General features: G+C 45.2%; 1 protein-coding gene across 1 annotated transcript in view; it reads right to left on the reverse strand.

Moving 5' to 3' along the window:
• gpr153 (G protein-coupled receptor 153) overlaps positions 1–2,331 on the reverse strand; it is a 34,435-nt gene extending 32,104 nt beyond the window's left edge. The window contains exon 1 of the mRNA XM_086110267.1: positions 1,816–2,331. The gene's annotated coding sequence lies outside the window, so the exon portion shown is untranslated. The remainder of the gene's footprint in view (positions 1–1,815) is intronic.
• Positions 2,332–6,000: the final 3,669 nt, after the last annotated feature.

The raw sequence follows: 6,000 nt of genomic DNA on the forward strand, positions 1-6,000 counted from the left end.
ACATTTTCAGAGCGACAGCATAACACTCCTATTTACGGACTTGGTCACCAAGAACATGAAATGCAGAGGAGTAATGTCGGACCACTTGGCAGGCATAAATGACCTGGTGTCGTGGGTTCGTTCACGTGACAGAGACACCGAATTTTAATGAGCATTCATAGGGAATACAAATTTTGATCACACCAGAATTTGCCTGATTTCAGAGACGTAAATGATGAAGTTGCTCAAACCAGCCACAACTTTTGTTATTCGGAAGAGCCTACAAAAAGCCTGTTGGGCTGCTCACGAGTTTTGATGTGAAAGCCACTGCCAATTATATGACAGTGGGGGACTAATTTGGAAAAGAACCACCCCCATACTGAATTTCTCCGCCTTCGACTCGGGGGGTTAGGCCGGGTGAAGATCCACCGCTAGATTGCACCGAAACACGATCATATCAAAGCCGAGAGGTAAGCAGAGCTGCATCAGAAGGATAGATTAGGGTTAGCTAACAGTATTACCTGCATTAATTTCTGACAAACTGCACATACAGCATTAGAATGTTGTCAACATGGGGCAGGAGGAATGTGTCTGCTGCATGCGCCACATGCACGAATCTGCTCCGCTAATTGACAAAAGAGTAATTTGATGCCTTGGCGAATTACTACCTCGAAAAGCAAAAGTATGAGTGAATCTTTATGGGTGGTTCCTTTTTTTGGGGAGGGGGGCTTGTTTAATATACACGAAGCGTTGTACAAGCAAGATTAATTTGCACATTGCTGTCTGACATGGGTGAACATCCGCTCTGGAGTGAGTCCAAAAGTCTCCAGTAACACCATAAAAAGTCGAGGCTTGGAAAAGTTGCTAAGTAGGTCAAATTAAAAGTTAGCATCATTGAGTGACGATCACTTTATTCGTGGCAAAAAACATTTTTGCCATAAATGAGACGGCACCGCCTTCTTCAAAACTGAGCGATTTTAAACACAGTGTGAAGAGAGGTAGATGCCGTAGCACGAAGAGTGTAAAGAGGAAAAAAGTACATGGAATCAGATATCCTCAGACCGGAAACAGGCGAAACAATATACTCGTGCCCTCTGTAGTTGCACTACAAATATAAACACAGTGACATTAGTCACAGGGCTTGAAAGAAAATACAAATATTTTGTACAAAAGTGACGACACATTGATGCGTATCAATTATTTTGGTCATGTCTACGCTGCATATGCTCTCTCGGTTCTTATCGTTGCCATGAAAGGTGTCAATATCCAAACAGAAAAGTTCTAGCAGTGTGCAGATGTATAAACTTCCATGCTCAGTGTTGCTCTCACACATCACACCTCAAAATGAAACATTTTAAACCATGGTTGTCACAGCATAAGAAATGAATACACCTGTAAGTGAGAGCACATTTCCCGTCAAGAGAGCAGCTACCTGATGAAAGGTCATTTCTAGTTTATTTGTTTCAGGTGGAGTCTTTCCCCACACCTCATCAAATGTAAGATTATCATCCTGGACCCAACATGGTGCCCATGCTGATGTGGCGTTGACGGTGTGCTATCAGTGTGTTATTTCACCTCTTAACTGGGTCATTTTTCATCTCGCATCCAACAACAACAAAAAAATCGATTTGAATCCAATCAGACAAATAGGTCAGATTAGCTCAGCGCATGCTGGAATGCTGCGTTAGTTCACGTGTCTTCACATCGGATGCAGGATACCACCTGTTTGGGCTGGAGCCGATATAGCCCACTTACTGATCGAATTCGGCTACTACTACCGTTATCATCATCATCATCGTCACTAAACTGACTTGTGTGGTGCGGTTTGTTTCTTACCTTTTGACGACACTATGAGAGCGTCCTTTCAGCTGCTCAACCTCCACGCGACGTGGTTCATACTCTCACGGGAAGTGGCTTCCCAGTATCTGTCCAACAGCCCAAAGTAAGCAAAAGGGGGTCGGCAGCTCTAAAGATGACGGAGGAGCTCCTGGGGGGGTCGGGGGGGGGGGGGGCACAACACACTTCACCTCCGCCGGACTCCTCTTTGTCTTCCTAAGCGACGGAGAAGACCGCCTGGTTCAAAGATTATCGACGAGTATCGATCAAACGATCAGAGTCGCCCTCCCGGCAAGGCCGATAGCGAGGCACCGAGGGTGCCCGAGTGGTGCGAAAGGCAAGTAAAAGATGCATCATCCTCGCCTGTTCGCTCGCCCCTCACCTCAGTCGCTCGGCGGCGCTTCGGTTGCTGTTGCTGGCTGGCTGGCTGCGCGCTCCCGCAGCCCACACAGGCGCGTGCTCGATCGAGGCAAGACGCTCAGTGGCGGTGGCGGCGGCAGCGGGAGTTACACTGACCCCAACAGGATTGTGAAAAATCATTCATGGAAGGGGGAGCGACAAAAACTCGAGCCTTATGGGGTGAGTCTTTAAAGCAGGGATGGGCGACTGGCTGGCCGCGGGCCACACTCTGAGTGGCCCCATGATGAATTACACCCCCCCCCCCCCCAAAATATATAAAATTACAACCCCCCAAATTATTCAGAAACGATGATACGAAATATGGGGGAGTGAATCTGGGGAGAGGGCCGTGGCAAAAAGATATATTTTTTAAAACTAGTGAAAAAAAAACAAAGCAAATTTTCCCATGCTGATGGCAGACATGGCTTCGTTGTGCTTACGTTGGGTTTTCTATACTGACCTGCACTACAACATTAATACCCAATAATTTTTGGTGTATTAGGAATGATATGTAGGACCAACATAGCACCTCAATAATATCCACATTTTTCCGTGAGGTGATCTTTGGAGGAAAAATGCACAAAATCAGTTTGTGCATTAAATGTTGGTTTCTTGTTCAGCAGTTTTGTGCCATCCTTAAGTTGTGGGTTTCACATTTTACCATGGAAAAAAGGTGCACACTTGCAAATGCAAACACACATACACACACAGTTCGCTCATCAGTTGCACCCAGGCTTTATCTATCTATCTATCTATCTATCTATCTATCTATCTATCTATCTATCTATCTATCTATCTATCTATCTATCTATCTATCTATCTATCTATCTATCTATCTATCTATCTATCTATCCGCCATATATGTCTTCAATTTCGAAGGTTCGCATTGTTATATAATTTGCAGTGGCTGGAACTGCACTGCATCATGACAGCTGTTTCTGATACCTTGGTTACAATATCGTACCGAGCTATATGGGACAGTCAAAACATGAGAAACAGCTTTCAGTATGATGCAAAACCACAACCACAAATACACACATATTGTTCAATAATTGTGACATGTTACAGGATGGAAACAACGCAACCGTGACAAAAACATCATCACAGTTTAACCCCCCCCCCCCCCCCCCCTAACAGTTGTCACATCAGACATTGTGGAAGCGGAACCGCTTTAGGTGTCCCTAACTTTGTGACTACGCTGGACCACACAGAGTATGAATCACACGGCATCACGTTATTCATGCTGCTTTAAAATGAGCAGTTTTCATTGACATTATACGAGTGGTTATGTAAGACTCCTCCCATGGAGGCTGCCTTCAGAATAGCGTTCTCCCCTCTGGGCTCACATTGTACCCAATGAAAAAACAAAAGAGACCCCGCATGAGACGAGAGCTGCCTGGAACACAGACGATGTTCTGTCTTTGCAGGATGCACCTGCCTCCCATTCGCTCACAACTACACCTGACAGCTGCACATCCTGCGAAGTGTATCACAAAAAAAAAAGAAGCTCCTCTTGATTCTGAAATAACAAGAGGGGATTTTGGAGGAGGGGGATGAGGGGAGGGCTATTTCTCAAGAGCCTATGTGATCCAGTCAATAAAAGCTGCGCCGTGCTCCCTCGAGGTTTCATCTCCAACGACATCTGTAATTGGACTGCAACAAATATCAACACAATCTGCATATATTTGCGGTGTTTGCCTCCAAGTAGGCCAACAAGACACAACAGAAATTTGGAGCACGAATAGAATCCTTCTGCACGTCAAAATGCTACTGAGTCAATGATATTTCATTGGATGCTTCTTTTGAAAAAAAAATCAAATCAAAAAGTAACTCTAACTTGAGCAGTGTAGCCTACCCACAAATCGATAATTAAACCTAAAAAAAATGCCTGATGAGGATCTGGAAAAAAAAAAGCATGCTTGGGCACTCGAGGTCCATTTTTTCTTTTTTTTTTTGAAAGAAGTTGTCCATTCCTCGCCTCGTCGTCGTGATGTTAAGGGACCTGGAAGTAAACAGTAACAGAAGGCATTCCCGCCCACTGGCTCCTCTGGCACCAGGCTGCCCCCGCTCTCCCTCCGTCAGCCTCACACCATCACCCACCCGCCCACATGTACCCACGGATGAGCTTTAATACCTGACATTGTGACAAGGTCTCACGGGTGGTGTATGCTCTCTCACAAATGCCGCGTGTTCTCGCAAGAAACATAACCACGACTCTTGGGGCTGGAGCGTGGTCATCTTACTGCCAAAGGGTAGGCCCAGTTTAATGAGCAAGCTCCCTTGTTGAATGAAAACACCGAAAAGGATGGGAGTGGGTGGTATTTCAGGCCCGTTAACCAAAAATTCCTCTGCAAGGAAAGCTCTGCCGCTTCCAAATCCAGGTAACGGAGGCGAGCTCGAGCTCTGAGAACGCGTTTCCCGGCCGCTTGTGTGTGCAATGGTCAGGTGTCCCGATATTTTTGCCCGTATCGTGAATAAAAGATGGAGGAATATCGACTCACTGGTTAGGCAGGTGGCAACAAACTTGGTTGTTTTACACGATTCATGTCTCTTATCATTTCGGCGAGCTTGAAGTAGGATGTGGACGAGGCTCGGGTATCTGTGTGAAGATCAACTGCTATGCCCGTCAAAAAAAAAAAGAAGAAAAAGAAAAAGATTTCTACAAAGTGCCCACTCTTCATCTTTACTCCATCCTTATGATAATCACGGACTACTGTACCACCGTGTACGTATTTGACGAGCGCCTACCAACCTGATCAGGGTGGCCCCCAGCTTGTGCCCGAAGACAGCTGGGATAGGCTGCAGCACGCCCGCGACCCTTGTGAGGATAAGCGGATAAGAAAATGGATGGATGGAAATACTTTTACAAATACATCTACCGCACATATCCGTAAAATTCAGAATCGGCCTCCACCTCGATCAAAATCACCATAATTGCTTTACACCATCGGCGCCACAAATTAGACCTGCTTCCATCTGGTCGTAAACTTTGTCTACTTTCAGCCACCAAATTGTCAGGTGCACCAAAGACATGTAAAATGATGACAAATGAGATGGTTTAGAGCAGTGCTCATAATTGCATTTGTATAACAAGAGATCATGTTAAGGTTTCTGAAATTGATTTTGTCCTCTTTTTTCCCCCTCAAAATTCTTCAACCTCACTCGGGTTAAAAATAGATCCAAAAGAACCTCGCGGAAGCTCCGGCCAAACTTAATTTTCGTGGCGGGGAATGAAAAGCTTGCATGCTGCGCTGGAGGGACTCGGGGGACAGACACAATAACCTTGAATGACAAATCATTTTGTGCCGGCACAAGGAGGAAGAGCAAAAGAATTGCTTTGCTGTGATGATTCCGTGCCGGCTGTCTTTTCTCTCTCTCTCTCGAACGCAGCTTTCATTCTCGTGTGCTTTTTCGTCTCACGGCAAATCTTACCATCTGTAGCATGGAATGAAAATCTGACGACTTTTTGAACAACTTTCAGCTTTCTAACAAGCTGGGACTCAAACTCCCAAGAGGTGTTGAGCACATCAATCGTCCCAAAAATGTCCTTGGTTCTATTAGAATTAGTATTGAAATAGTTGTCATCGTCACGCGACTCGCATTTTGACATCACGAGTCCAAGATGATCAAACAGGTGATCAACAGTACCTTGCCAGTGCGAGGCTTTCAGCAATGGAAGGAAAGTGGCCACTGACCTTAAGATAAGATAAGAAATGAAAACTTTTATTCGTCTCACAATGGAGAAATTCTCGATTCACAGCAGCAAAGTTATGAAAGGAAGAAGTA

This window comes from Hippocampus guttulatus, chromosome 1 (assembly GCF_054856545.1).
Source record: "Hippocampus guttulatus isolate MCC_2025c chromosome 1, RoL_Hgut_1.0, whole genome shotgun sequence".
NCBI classification, from domain to species: Eukaryota; Metazoa; Chordata; class Actinopteri; order Syngnathiformes; family Syngnathidae; genus Hippocampus; species Hippocampus guttulatus.